The following is a 16,229-nucleotide window of genomic DNA, read 5'->3' on the forward strand; positions in this document are numbered from 1 at the left end:
ATCTGACCCAAAGGAGGACGAGGTGATCTAAAGGGCGGCGGCGACGATCAGACCTGGTTCAAAAATCAAAGGCGCGATCTTGACAGGACGATCTCGACAGTGATGATCTGACCCAGAGGAGGACAGCGCAATCTCGACGGGACGATCTTGGCAGCACGATCTTGACGGCGCGATCTCGAAGGTGCGATCTTGCCGGTGCAATCTCGCCAGCATGTCTGGGGTTGGGGCGCGATCTCTAGCTCACTCTCTCTACTCTCTTATCTTGCTCTCTCTCTCTCTCTCTCTCTCTCTCTCTCTCTCTTTGCGTGTCTGAGTCCGGGAATGGTTTGAAGTGAAAATAGAAATGTAAAACAATTTCCGGGTCAAAGCCATAATATTTACGATCAAATGAAATTGTTTTCCGGAAAATTCTATTTTCCATGCACAACCAAACACACGGTGAGGTGTAAAATGATTTCTTGAAATGGTTTTATGCCGAAAACAAATGTAGCCTTAATACTAGGACTCATTGAAAATCTACATCGTGTTTCAGTGTTGTCCTCTGCATTAAACAATGAGTTGTTGCAACAACCAATGTGAATGGTAGTGCTAACTTCTTTGCACTCCAATTGTAAAGCACATGTAGATTCATAGTAATAATGAGTTGTTGTATTTCACTTCCCTCTTTTGGTCTAAGTTATTTCATTTGCAAGGTACCACCTTAGCCATGTCTACAGCTTATTACCCTCAATTTAATGGCCAAACTGAGATTGTTAACAAAAGTTTGGAATAATATTTTAGGGCTTTTACTGCTAACAAACCACATAGATGGCCAGAATGGTTATCTTTGGTAGAGTATTGGTTCAATTCTAATTTCCACACTAGTCTGAAGTTGACACCATTTGAAGCATTGTATGGTTTTCCCCCTCCTTCATTGCAAAGCTACATTCGTGGTACCACTAGAGTGGATGCTTTAGATTCTCTTTTGTGTCAAAGAGCTGCAATTCTAGCTACTCTTAAGGGCCACCTAGTTGCTGCACAAGAGAAGATGAAGTTCCAAGCTGATAAGCACTAGTAAGATAGGTCTTTTAATGTGGATGACTAGGTCTATTTGAGACTACAGCCTTATAGGCAGAAGACTCTAGCTTATAAAGGGAAGTGAAAGCTGTCTCCAAGGTTTTTTGGACCTTTTTAGATTCTACAGAAAGTTGTGACTATGTCTTATAAGTTGGCTTTACCTCCTGAGTCCAAATTACATCCTGTTTTTCATGTTTCTTGCTAAGATGAAGCTTGGTCCAAATGTGCATTCCATGCCAACTCTGCCATCAATGGATGAGGAAGGCTAGGTTTCTAGTGAGCCTATTGTTGTGCTACAGTTAAGGACTAAGGCATTGAGATCTCGAGTGATCATTGAGGTTTTGGTGCAATGGATGGGCTGCCCACTTAAGGATGCTACTTGGGAGTCTTTACATCAGTTGTAGAACACCTTTTCTCACCTTGTGGGCAAGGTGCTTTAAATGGGGGAAGTAATGTTAGATGCCTATGGTAGTTAGCATACATGAGCATAGTAGAGTAGTATTACTCATAATTGCAGGTGGCAATTTAGTTAGCCCTTCATAACTAACTGATTAGTGGTTAGAGTTAGTTAGTTGGGGTTTTGTAACTTGCATATATTGAGAAGAGTACAGATTGTACTGAATATTGAGAGTTTAATTGTTGATTTGGTTATTCTCTTCTCTCTCTCTTCCCTGTAATTCTGCTATGGAGGATTAGGTTCCCTCAAAGCAACCTATAAGAATTTCCTAACCCATTCCAGTCCTTAACATTTAATTGACCGTTCCCATTAATGAAACTAATGTCCTGTCATTGGCTATGACATCAGTTATGATAGTACAGAATATTGATCCCAATGATGTACAACAATAAACTACGTCTTAGACAGCAACCCCCAGAGTTTGGTTGGGGTGCACCTCCTTCGGGTATGTATAAAATAAACGTTGACGGAGCAACGTCCAAAGACAGTAGACCTTCAGGTGTAGGCGTGGTGATTCGAGACTGCAGAGACATGGTTGTGGCATCAAGTGCTAAGATCTGCCTGCTACGTATGGAGTGGAGGTCACTGAAGCCTTAGCTATTGAAGAAGGCTTTTTTTTAGCCCGCCAAAAGATGCCCCCGCGAGTTATTCTAGAGTCTGACTCGCTGTCGGTTGTTCAAGCCATCTTCTCAAACTCTCCCCACGGAGAATTAAGGCCAATCATCCAAGGGATCCTATCCTTGTCCTCTTCCTTTGGGACCTAGAAAGTCAAGCACTTGAAAAGGAAATACAAGAGTGGCTCATGAGTTAGCCAAGTTGGCTAGAGATTCTGGGACATCACAGACCTAGAATGAAATGGAGCCCCCCAACGATTCAGCTCCTCTGCCAAATTGATAGGGCTAAGTATTAGAGAGACTTTTGTATTCTTCCCCACTTCTCTGTTGTACTTCCATTTCTAAAGTGTTTTTAATGAAATCATGGCAAGTTTCACTTTCAAAAAAAAGTAACCCTTCTCCAATATACAACATTTTCATTTGACAGTTCTTAATTAATGAAACTAATGAACTTCCACGGCTGCAACATCAGTTAAATTATTCCTCAAAAATTTTTTTTTTTTTGATAAATCAATTTAATTTTGTACACATTAATTTACCCCAAAAAAAAATTATTTATAAATTTACAACAATTGAGCAGCTACTGATGTTGCTTGGATTCCCCGCCCATTCTCATCACTTTGATGTACAACATTTTTAAGCGACAATTCTCATTACATGAAACTAATGCCCAGTCTTTGCTTGAAGCATCAGCTTAATAGATCACAAATGAAGCTAATTCAACCGAACCTTAAAATGGCCATGTAGTTGTTGTAATGAACAAGGTTGAATCATCTATTACAAAGTATTAGATTGAGACTACCCAGGCATTCAGTGATAAATATGAAAAATATTTTTGGTACACTAAACCTATATGTATATATATATTGATTTCAATAATTAATAGTAAAAATTCTTCAACAAATATTTAGCGAGATTCAAACCTACAGGATCCTGAAAAACCTTACTCTTGAAGATTCAAGAGATTCAAAGGGGGTGTAAAAAGATACCCCACACACACACACACATATATATATATATATATATATACACACACAGTTATACACACATCATATTAGAAAACATTAAAAAAAAAATTAAAAGATAACGAAGTGAAAGAATGACACATGACTTCAATTATTATCTTCAAAGCAAAAACTGATCAAAAATGATTCACTTCTACTAAGTATGTTAAATTTGAATAGATTATCAAGTATATTTCCAAATAATTATCATGTGATGGAGGGTGATAGTTCATACCACATCATTCTAGGACACTCTTGGCTTCGTGCTCACAAAGGTGTGACCTCTACTTATCATCAGTGTGTGAAACTGTTTGGCAACTTGTAACTATTGAGGCCATTAGAATGTCTTATGATAAAGTAGAGCTTCATTAAGCAGAGGCAGCCCTGTACCAAGAATTCAAACCTAAAGGGGAGAACAGGAATTCAAACCTTTATGTTAAGACATATGTGAATCATGTTAAGAACATGTGTCATTTAGAATTGGTTAATCCTATGACAAAATGCACTTTATTTGTAATTGGGTAGATCTAAGATGGTTTAAGTCTTCAAGAAACATGTTGTTCAAGTCAAGAGTTAAAGTCATGCAAATTTGTTCAAGAAACAAGTAAAGAAATGCTATATTTTAAAGCTCGATAGCTAGCTTGACAGATTGCATCTATCGAGGTTTAAAAGATAGTTTTAACCCGATACTCGACAGCTGCTCAACAGATAACCTATCTATCGAGAATTACGAAAATCAGTTTTTCATATATGATTTCACACATATCCGTGTATACTTGTTTAGGCTTTCTTTTCTCACAACCCTAAACATATATAATAATTATTTTAAGGGCTGTCACAGTTGATGCAAGTGGATGCAACTTGATGCAAAGGTTTCATTGTATCATATTGTGATCAGAGACATATGCCATAGTTCATCTTTCTCTTGAAGAAGCTACTACGTTTGTACGCCATAGGGTTTTGTAACCAAGAAACTTCATGATCTTCATCATGTTGATGAATTAAATAACTTTGCAACCAATATTCTTCTTAAGTTCATGTGTTAGTCACGTACTTAGATCCGTGCATCGATTGGTTAGTCACATACTAGGAGCCGTGCATTCTAAAGGAGAGATTGTCACTATAGAACAAGTCCAATTGTGTATTGGGGTAAGGGTCTAACTGTAGGTTGGCATAAGGTACTGGGATTCCTTTACTTGTAACCGCTTGTTATGATAATAGTGGATTCTCGGGAGTGTTGACCTTAAAATCACCCGGTGGGGTTTTTGCCTTGGAGGTTTTCCCCATTCGTAAACAAATCACCATGTCAACTTTATTTTCCGTTGCATTTAACTTAGTTGGTGATTTGTTTGTGCTACCACACGTATTGCATGTTAATTAACTTAATTAATTAACTTGACTAATTAATTGGTTAATTTATCAAAAAGGGTCAATACATTCCTGGCCTATCACTTTAGTCACCCTATATTGCACACTTAGAAGTCTAACTTGCACATACAGGGTGTAATATATAAAAAGTAACACTTATTTCAAGTATTGTCAATTTTTTTTAAAGATTTTTACAAGTATTTAAAAAAAAAAAATTTATCCTACAAATATATCATTCTAATTTTTCTATTTTGTGTTTGATTAATATTTTTTTAAGGTGAACTATATCCTTCTAACTTTTGGTGTGGTGTATATATAACTAAACTTTATAAGTTTCAAATTTATTATTCAAATTTCTCTTCTCTTAAGAAATAAGGTGATTATCATGATAAACAAACTCTTCACAAAATTACAATGTTATCTTAAACAAAATTAAAACGAAACCAAAGGAATAAAAGATAAACTTTATAATAATTTATTATTCAAAAATTGGTAGGTATATTCAAATTTATAGACATGTAGATTGTACTTTGATATAAACTCAAATTCCTATTTTCAAAAAAAGGAAGTATTAACTCAAACCAAAATTCAACCAAAGTTGTAAAAGAGGGAGATTGGACTTTGTGATGAGAAATTAAAAAAGCACAATACCAAAACACATCATCAACCTTAATTAGAATTAAAAGAAAGAACAAAAATTCACCCAGAGAGAGAGAGTACTCACAGTTTTTGTGTGGCAAAAATATGGATTGAATGAGAGAAATGATATCAAATTTGTACAAAATAAAAAAAAAAGAAAAAGAAAAAATAAGTCAATTTATAAGAAAGAAAAAATGATGAAGGAAGTGTAACGGTGAAGTACAGAGTAGTGGGGAGGTAAAAAGGCAACGATAGAAGGGAAAGGCTGGAGGAAGTGTAGCCATAAGACTAATAGGGAGAAGATGAGGTTTTTGTTTTTGTTTTTTTGTTTTTTGGTTGTTGTGAGTGCTGAGAAGAAAATTTTAAAACATAAAAGATTGAGTTGCAAAATATATGGCTTAATGATTGAGTTGCAAAATTTATTGCGTGCACACACACACACACACATATATATATGACACACAATGTTCAAAGGAGCTTTCAATATAGCCAATAGATAATTAGAGTTTACGATGGCATGTAGTGCATCACATTGGCCACAAAGAGTAAATTTTGCAATAAATAATCAATAAAAATGGAAAACCCAAAAAAAAAAAAAATTAGTGACGTGTTTGCTGATGTGACTCAAAAGAAATGTAGCAATAATAAATACTATGATTCGGATTTTAAATAAGATTTCTACAAGTATTTTATTTTTTATCTTTTTATCTCTACAAATATATCATTCTAATTTTTTTATTTGATTAATATTTTTTTAAGGTAAACCATATCCTTCTAACTTATGGTGTGGTGCATATATAACTAAACCTTATAAGTTTCAAATTTATTATTCAAATTTCTCATCTCTTAAGGACTAAGGAGATTATCATGATAATCAAAACTCGTCACAAAATTACAATATTATCTTAACCAAAATTAAAAGAAAACCAAAGAAATGAAATATAGACTTTATAATAATTTATTATTCAAAAATTGGTAGGTATATTCAAATTCATAGCTATGTAAATTGTATTTTGATATAAACTGAAATTCCTACTGTCAAAAAAAAAAAAGTACTAACTCGAGCCAAAATTCAACGAAAGTTGTAAAAGAGAGAGATGGGATTTTATGATGAGAATTTAAAAATATATATATATATAAATACCAAAATACATATTTAAAAAAAATCATCAACCTTAATTAGAGTTATAAAAAAGAACAAAAATTCACCAAAATAAAGTAGAGAGAGAGAGGGAGAGAGAGTACTCACAGTTTTTTTGTGGGAAAAATATGGATTGAATGAGAGAAATGATATCAAATATATACAAAATAAAATAGGAAGAAAAAGAGTCAAATTATAAGAAAGCAAAAAGGATGAAGTAAGTGTAATAGTGAAGTAGAGAGTATTGGGGAGGTAAAAAGGCAAAGAGGGAAGGTAAAGATTGGAGGAAGTGTAACCAAAGGACTAATAGGGATAAGAAGAGGTTTTTATTTTTGTTATTTAAGTTTTTTTTTTTTTTTTGACAATACTGAGAAGAAAAGTTTAAAACAAAAAAGAAGAGGTAGAAAATAAGTGGATGATGTGGTATATGATTGAGTAGCAAAATTTATTGCACACATATATATAGTTGGGTTCAAGTTATACCTAGAGTAACTCTAATTAATATTACACCACCCAATAAATTGTTATTCAATTCTTTTAAAAAAAATATATAACTGTTAAATTACATGCTCTATATGTTCTTAACATGCATGCCAATTTTCATGCCAATCGGATGTAATTTACCATTCAATCCATAAACTCGTATTTTATGCATTATTTTAAACTACAAAAACTTGAATTTAAATAATTAATTGATGACATGACGCTCAATGTTGAAAGGAGCTTTCAACATAAATAATAGATAAAGAGTTTATATGGCGTGCAGTGCATCACCTTAGCCACAAAGATTTAATTTTGAAATAGACAATCAATAAAGATGGAAAACCTAATAAATAAAAAATAGTGACATGTTCGCTGATGTGACTTAACAGTAAAGTAGCAGCAATAAATGCTACACTTCAGCGTTTAAATATATAAAAAATATAGATTGGATAGGGCTTCAAGAACTACAATCTAAATGTTGCTAGCCCTTTTCCTTTTCCTTAGGCCTCAAGAGCACAAGCCTAAGGACCCAAGTTAGCAAGCCAATGAAAATGTGGGCCCAATTCTGTAAAAGAAATAAGCAACATAAAAATAAAATAGGGATTGTAGTATAAAAAAGCTTTAACCCAAAATCTTCAAAATCCTTTGCAAAACAGTCGATGTCCTTAGAGTATCTACATTGGTGGAGCCATAATTTTAGCTATTTGGCTCCACCAAAAACTACTTTATCTATTTTACTTTCTCACTTTACAAAATACCCAATATTAGTTGTTTTATTTTAGCTTTCAACATGTTAGGACATATGTGGAACTTGTGAGAACATATGTTATGTAAAATTTGTTAATTTTTTGACAAAACGTACTTTATTTGTAATTGGATAGATTTAGGATATGTTTCATACTTTAAGGAATAAGAGTTCAAATCTAGTATTAAAGTTATGCAAATTTGTCCAAGAAACAAGTGAAGAAGTGTTGTTCATTAAAGCTCAACAAATAATATCTATCGAGGTGTAATGCTTGTGCTTGACAGCTGCTCGACAAAAACAATATGTATTGAGAATTACGAAATTCAAATTTCCAGATCTGTTTTCACGCATATCCAAGTGTATTTGTGTAGGATTTCTTTTCTCACTACCCTAGACATATATAAGGATTACTTTAAGGGTCATCTTAAGTGATGCACCTTGATGCAAAGTGATTATTCATGTATATTGTGACCAGAGACAATTTGTCCTAGTTCATCATATTCCTTGTAGAAGCTGTTGTGTCTTTTCGCCAAGGGTTTTGCAACCAAGAAGCTTCTTGATCTTCATCGTTTGGATGAACTGAAAAACTTTGCAGCTAACATCTTCCTCAAGTTGGTGTGTTAGTCATGTACTTGGATTTGTGCATCGATTGGTTAGTCACGTACTGGGAGCCATGCATTGAAAGGAGAAATTGTCACTACATTACAAGTCCAATTGTGTATTGGGGTAAGAGTTCAACAGTAGGTTGGTATTAGGTGCTGAGATTCCTTTTACTTGTAACCGCTTGTTTTGATAATAGTGGATTCTCGGGAATTGTGACCTTAAATTCACCCAGTAGAGTTTTGCCTCAGTAGTTTTCCCCATTTGTAAACAAATCACTTGTATTAAATTTATTTTCCACTGCATTTAACTTAATTGGCAATTTGTTTGTGCTACCACACTTATTGCAAGTAATTGAATCTAATTAATTCACTTGACTAATTAATTGATTAATTTACCAAATGGGTCAATACATTCATGGCCTATCACAACACAATAAATTAAATAACGTAAACAACACAATAAAATAATAAAAAAAACACCACAACCACCTTCACCAGTGGCCATAACCACCTCCACCAATGGCCACAACCACCATTCTTCTCTAGCAACCACAACACAACACAACACAACACAACACAACAACAACAACAACAACAACAACAACAACAAAAAAACAAAAACAAAAACAAAACCCCAACCACAACCCCATCACCACCAGCCCCACAACCACCAATCATCACAACCCACTGCCACTGCCACTGCCACTACCACAACCACAATCACAACCATAAACCACGAAACCCATGACCAAAATCCGTAAAACCCACTGCCAAAACTAAAATCATCCACCACCACCACAACCAAAATCCACAAACCCACTACCAAAAGCATTCACTACCACTACCATAGCCAAAATCCACCACCACCATTGCCACCAAATCCATATGAAAACACATTAAAAAAAAAAAAAAAAAAAAAAACCCAATCACAAAAAAGATAGAAGAGAGATGGGCAGCAGCGGCAGCTTGGAGTTTGGGTTGGCAGCTTGGGGCTTGGATCGGTGAACCTTGGGGCATGGGTCGGCAAAGGGTTGGCAAAGGTGGACAGAGAGGGATGAGACAGAGGAGATCTAATATGGAGTGATGGAAGTAACGAGAGAGAGAGAGAGAGAGAGAGAGAGAGAGAGAGAGAGAGAGAGATGACCTAAAAGAAAAAAGAAAAAAGAAAAAGTCGGCAAAGCTTGGGTCGACAAAGGGTTGGCAAAGCTGGGTAGAGAGGGATGAGAGAGAGGATATTTGATATGGAATGATGGTCATTGGCCTTCATTGTCCAATATTTATGGCCCCTTTCCCATCTATATGGACTGTGCTCCTTAGTAGATGGATGTTCTAGATGAGGTGATGTGATTGTGATGAAGAGATCCACATAATCTTAGAGTTGTATTTTTTGTCCAAATAAAAGTTTGTCATTCATTATACAGTACACAAGCCAGTGCAAGCTTACGCATTGACTTGGCCACATCTTGGCCCTTAACGTGGACAACCATGAAATACAAAAGAGAGAATTTGGTGAGGGGAGCTGCGCCTTTGGCTATTGCCATCAGCGTGATTACCATTAGGGGAAGAGAGATGCACAGTTTGGCATGGACACCGAGTACTACCATGAGAAAGAATTTAGAGGTTGTGGAACACCCTTCATTGGTTAGTACTAAGTTGGACCACTGCCAAGGACACGTGCAACACCCACAGGCTCCATGTTTTTCCTTTCCTCTTCTTTACTTGTCCTCTATAATGGTATAGAGCCACCCTTCAATTCACTACCTTGCCAAGAGTGGTTTTTCTCTCTCCTCAATCCATGATACAATAATGGTAGTTGTATTAGGGTTTGTGGGAAGGAATGAGTGTGAGACACTTGTTATTGTATAGCTAGCAACATTCATCATACTATAAGAGGAGAATGTTGCTGAGCAAAGAGAGGCAGAGAGGTAGAGAATTTGGGTAGGAATGAAAGGCTAAAAAGAATAGAATTTTTTTTTTTTTTTTTTGAGGAACAAAAAGAAAACAATAGATTTTTGGGAAGAACAACGCCAAGTAACCTTAAACTTTCTATATTATTACATAGCTTTTAGGGGTGATGGATACTCCATCCTTCACCCACCGTGGTTTTTCATCCCTTTCATAGGGTTTTCCAAGTATATCCTTCTTGTTGTAGACACTCAATTTTGCACCCCTAATTTCATTTTGGAAGATGACTAAAATGACCATTTCAAGTATCCAAAAATCATATTTGCATTTCATGTATTAAATAATTAATCACATTGACATAAAAATGATCTTGAGATTCTATCGGTCAAAACAATATGCCCAGTTCCCAAATCAGACAGTCAGATTGAAAGATATCACAACATCCAGTTTTCACGGTCTACGAGTATTCATGTGGGTGAAGCTGATACGTGCGATTAATTGAAATTAATTTTGATTGGTTAATGATTGAAATCAATTAAATGAATTTATGTGATTAGTAGAGTATTTTTCTTATAATGAGATTTGTTGCATGGGATTAAAACAATTAAGTTGATAATATTTAAAGGCTGTAGATAATTAGGCTTTTGGGATAATTATATTCAAAATAATTATTTTAAAAATCCTAATTATCTTTTTGGGATGAGGTTTATCATGAACATAACTCTAAAATTTGTCCAAATGCAGTTTTAGGTTTGGAAAACACTTCAAAAACGTGTCAATCAAGTAGCAGCTTTCAGATTCACGTTCCAAGGAACTTTGGTATAGTAGAACTCAAAATTCGGACTAGGCTATTTCTGTCAAAGTTGTAGAGAATCAAACTTCCCTTGAGCTGTCAAAATTTGAGCTCAATCCGAATTTTGAGTAAAAGGATATGATCAAAATACTGAAACTTATCCAAATCTCCATTTTTTAGGATTTTCCCCGTACGTTTATTAAGCTGATTGGACTTAATTTTTAAGCAAACCTAGCTTATTTTCTAAGTAACTAACACCTCTATAAATAGGGGAGGCCTCCCAACATTAAAGACCCTTTTTCTAACTTCTCTCTCCTCTTACAGTAAAGTAGTTTTGGAAGCTTTGCTTTGGGAATTTCTTTTTTGCTAAGAGGCTTCACTTAAATCCTTAGAAATTCACTCTCTTTAATCTTTAGGATAGTTCTCCGCTAGTGGATTAAGTTCATGCAAGTATGAATTTCACTTTGTTTCCATAGCATACTTTAATGTATGCTTTATTTTACATGGATGTGATGTTGTTTTTGTGTTTAGATAACCATGTTTGTCATATGATATTATGTGTTCTTCTTTGCTTTCCAAAAGTTTTCACATGATTAACTGACGACCATGCCTAAATCTAGGGTTGAATCTTGCTTTAAGATTTTAGATATGCAAATTTTCTTTGTGTTTTTCTTAAATAAAAATCAGATATGCAATTTTTCTCATGTTTTTCTTAAACTAAAATCAAATTTGCAATTTTCTCCATGTTTTCTTAAATTAAAAAAAGAAACCGGATTTGTATTTTATTTATAAAATCTTATCTGTATTTTATTACAAAAATCTAGTCTGTTTTTAATAAAAAATCAGATCTACATTTTTTTTAAAATAAAAATCTTATTGTTTTTTTTTTAAAATAAAAAAAATTAAAAACTAGATCAGTTTTTCTTTCAATAAAAAATTTGTGTTTTCAAAATAAAAATCTATTTTTTTTTACATTAAAAAATCCCAACCAAATTTGAATTTCTATTTAAAATCCATTCTCCTTTTCTTTTGTGGAAACTCAAAATTAAAATTTTCATTAACCATTCTCATCAATTTTTTTACACAGAATAAAGTGGCAAATCTAAGTTTCTTGAATAGAAGTTTAACCCTAGGTCTAGGATTTGGCATAGCATCTATTGCATATCATTTCATACTTCGAATATGGGTACTTAATAGTCATTAAGAGTCTAGAAGACTAGACTCTGTCTGGGCAAGATGGGTGATCAAGCCTAAACTCCTGGTTATGGTCTCTTCTAGGGGTGTGCAAAAAACCGACGAACCGAAAAACCGCTTTAAGCCGACCGAACCATTGCAAAAATTTTGGTTTCGGTTTTATTATATATAAAACTAAAAATTTCGGTTTGGTTTTCTGTTGCAGATTTGAATGCACTGAACCAAACCGAAATATATTATTATATTATATTTTATATTAAATATATAATATAAAGTCTATAACGTGGGCTTGGCCTTGCCAAAATTACTTAAGCCCACTGCCCTTTTTTTTTTGAAAGAAGCCCACTGCCTATTAGATAAGTTAGATTAACTAACTAAAATTAAACTAATTAACTTAAATTAATTAAGTTAAACATAAACTAATTAAAAATAAAGAAAATAAAAACCCTACCTACCCCATTTTAACTTACACGCCTCCATCTCCCTCATCTCCCTCACGCCTCCATCTCCCTCATTTGTCATCTCCCTCCTAACGATCTGTCATCTATAGTATGTCCGCATCTTCACAGACTTGTCTATTTCACCGAGTCTCTCTCCGAGATAGTGCCCAGATTGTTACGCCTTTCGTGCGGTTTGGAACTTACCCGACAAGGAATTTCGCTACCTTAGGACCGTTATAGTTACGGCCGCCGTTCACTGGGGCTTCGGTCGTCGGCTTCCCTATCATCAGGTCACCAACTTCCTTGACCTTCCGGCACTGGGTAGGCGTCAGCCCCCATATATGGTCTTACGACTTTGCGGAGACCTGTGTTTTTGGTAAACAGTCACCCGGGCTTGGTCACTGCGACCCCCTTTGTGAGGAGGCACCCTTCTCCTGAAGTTACGGGGCTATTTTGCCGAGTTCCTTAGAGAGAGTTGTCTTGCGCCCCTAGGTATTCTCTACCTACCCACGCCTCCATCACTCTTTCTCACACAAAGCCTCCATCACTCCCAATCACACACACCATCTTCCATTAGTCAACATTTGCCACCGGCCTCCACACTCCGGCCTCCACGGCTACTCCACATGCTGGCCTCCACAGCTATTCCACATACCCCACAGCCCACAGGTATTCATTGTCATAGTACCTCACAGCCTCCACTCCACACGAATCTGCCTTTGTTGCCGCCTCCACATGCTGGCCTCCCCACGCCGTCCTCCCCACGTGGCTTGATCTTTTCACTCTCACGGTGACTTTCTCTCTTTTTAATTTCTTGATAACCCTCTCTCTTTTTTGTATTTTGGGTTTTGTTTAATACTGAATCAATGCTATTTTTTGTGAATCTGTGACTGTGATGTTGAGTTGTTATTTTCTTATTGAAAAATCGATAAACCAACACGATGTTGAGTTGTTATTTTCTTTTTGTGACTGTGATGTTGACTAAGAGTTTTGGAAAAATCGATAGCCCCATGTGCTTAACCGAAACCGACGGAACCGAAATACCACCGAAACTGATTGATTTCCAATTATTTTGGTCAGTTTCAGTTAAGAATTTCACAAATCGAAAATTTCGGTTGCGGTTGGCCAACACTTAGAAAACCGACCGAAACGATTCTTTTCGAATATGGGTTCTTAATAGTCATTAAGAGTCTATCGCCCAGATTGTTATGATCTTTTCGATGTACCATTTCCTTATTGGGTTACACTTACACATACATGGACTTTAATTTACAACAGAAACACATGCAAGGTTAAGCAAATCCATGGTGACCATTGTGTCATCCCACCAGTGGATCAAATGGATCCATGTTAATAGTTGAAGTGACTAACCCATTTCACTACACCAAAAAAAAAAAAAAAAAGTGGTCTATAGCCGCGTTTTTAAAACACGGCTATAGCTCCTAAAAACACACTGTGGCAATAGATCGACTTGGAGACCTCGAGTCGAGTGGAGTCTATGGCCTTGCCCAGCAGCGGAACTACACAGCCAAGGATCCTTTATAATATTTATAATTATTAAATATTTTTTAAGATATAACCTATAAAATTAGGAGTTGGCCACCTCAGCACCAAAAATTCTTAGTTCTGGCCTCGTCCATCTACTTGTGGATTTGAAATCAATGTCATGTGTTCTCAAGAGAGATTTATGTTCCAACATCAATTATAACATACCATGTATTTATATTTATTCTCTTTATAAAATATCAAAGTTTAAAAATTTATAAAAATAAAAATTAGACAAATGACATACCATAATTAGAGTATAAAATGAGATTGAAGATTTGTGTTATGAACTTAGTATGTCAAATGAGAACCAAGCCAAGAAAGTCATCATTGACTCCAATATAACCATCCATGCATGAACCTAATTACCAAACCAGTAATTCTAAAGAATATCCACTTGTCCGTACGTAGTTCTTCTTTCCTTGGAACAAAGACAATGTTGCTAATAAAATAGAGGTATAAAAGGTTGATGTCTTGCTCATATAAAGTTAATTTAACATTTTCACGCAAATGGGGAATTAAGAAAGCATTTCTGCATTTAAAAAATAATAGCCATCTAGTTGCTCGCAGACCTTTGAAGAGTCTAAATTGATTATAAATTCTAACTCCTAAATCTTGATTTCATCGTCACTGTCTAACATTATTATTTACTCCACTTGTTGTTTGCCTCATGTGAAAGGGAGGGTGGACACGTTACCTTGCTTGTAGACTGGAATATGGATGACTAGCCCCAAATCCAAGTGAAATCATTATCAAGGCATGTTTGAATGTATGAAAAACTAATGTTTTATGTGAAATTCGCCATTTTTTTTTTTTGAGAACGTATTCATCTTATGTAGAAAACTTATTATTTTATATAATAATCCTACTATTGCAACTAAAAATTTTATTACTTTATGCAAAATGAAGTCATTCATATATGATGCAAGATCATATTCGCAAAAATCAACGTAAAATCCTAACTTGATTTATGGTAATAAAGACCTTAAATTTATTAATACCATATTAATAAAAGTTAGGTTTTAGAAGTTGAGGTTGATCCTACTCTTTCAAGTGAAAATTATATTAATTATCTCATGGAGATTGCAACATTGCTTCAAGTAAATATCATATTTAATTACCAAATATACTATTTTATCAATTTCCAGATAGAAATACCAATTTAATCGTTTTTATCAAATTTGCCTTTATGGCTTCATCATTTTTTTTTTAAAGGTTTAATTGTTGTTATCAACATTTTTGTCTTTTCACTTTTTTTAAAAAAAATTATAAAATGAGTACGAAATCACAAGTCTAGGCCACTGTTTAGTGACAAAAAAAGTGGTAATCGGTAAATCAGCAAGATTATGCCAAATCAAGTTGAATGATTTTTCTCTGCTCACACTCTCGATCTACTTCCAATGATTCGATTATATAAATATATATATATATATATATATATATATATATATCTCATTTTGTAGTGAATTGAATGAATTACACATTCATAATCAACAGGATTATGCCAAGTCAAGTCGAAACCTCAATGTATTAGCCAAATATTCTAAATATTTTTATATGAAATTTTAATATTCGAGTGATGGAATGCATGTGTTTTGAAAACTTATATTTTCCATTATTTAAAACTTCTACCAAAAATAATTATTGTGTATGTGTAATTACACTTCTTTTTTTTTTTTTTTTTTTGAATATGTGATTGCATTTGATTAGGAACTTCATTTTCTTCCAATGCATTTGTTTTGTATTTCCACGCTTAATCTGAGATTTTTTTTTTTGGTAGAAAAAAATTCCTTCTAGACATTTTTAATTGAAAAACTTATATCACTAACCTTTTTGTACTAACAAACTCTAGCAAGCTTCCAATCAGATTGACAGAATCTAATTTGATGTATCATGTGAACCCAAGAAAAGTCATCATTGACGTTGGAGTTAAAGGTCAATACAACCATCCACAAATCTAAATCCTCTTTCCTTGGGAACAAAGGCATAGTCGGTATTAAAATAAATGTATTTAAGGTTTTTTTTTATAAATAATATATTTTAATGTTGATATCATGCTCATGATAAACTTAATTTAACATTTGCATACACATGCCGAATTGTGAAAGCATTTCTACATTAAAAAAAACAAGCCGTATTGTTTCATGCAAAGACTTTTCAATTGTCCGAGGATTTCCATTTTGACCAATTCCTTGCATGAGTACTAGTTTTGTTTTTTACTTGCCAACACTCATTGGTCACTA

General features: G+C 34.4%; 1 protein-coding gene and 1 long non-coding RNA gene across 2 annotated transcripts in view; one reads left to right on the forward strand and one right to left on the reverse strand.

The window, feature by feature from the left end:
• LOC126699078 (uncharacterized) overlaps positions 1–16,229 on the forward strand; it is a 96,043-nt gene that overhangs the window by 10,693 nt on the left and 69,121 nt on the right. The gene's annotated exons all lie outside the window — the stretch shown is intronic.
• LOC126699076 (uncharacterized) overlaps positions 1–16,229 on the reverse strand; it is a 108,007-nt gene that overhangs the window by 10,681 nt on the left and 81,097 nt on the right. The window lies entirely within an intron of this gene.

Source organism: Quercus robur, chromosome 9, assembly GCF_932294415.1.
Source record: "Quercus robur chromosome 9, dhQueRobu3.1, whole genome shotgun sequence".
Lineage (NCBI taxonomy): Eukaryota > Viridiplantae > Streptophyta > Magnoliopsida > Fagales > Fagaceae > Quercus > Quercus robur.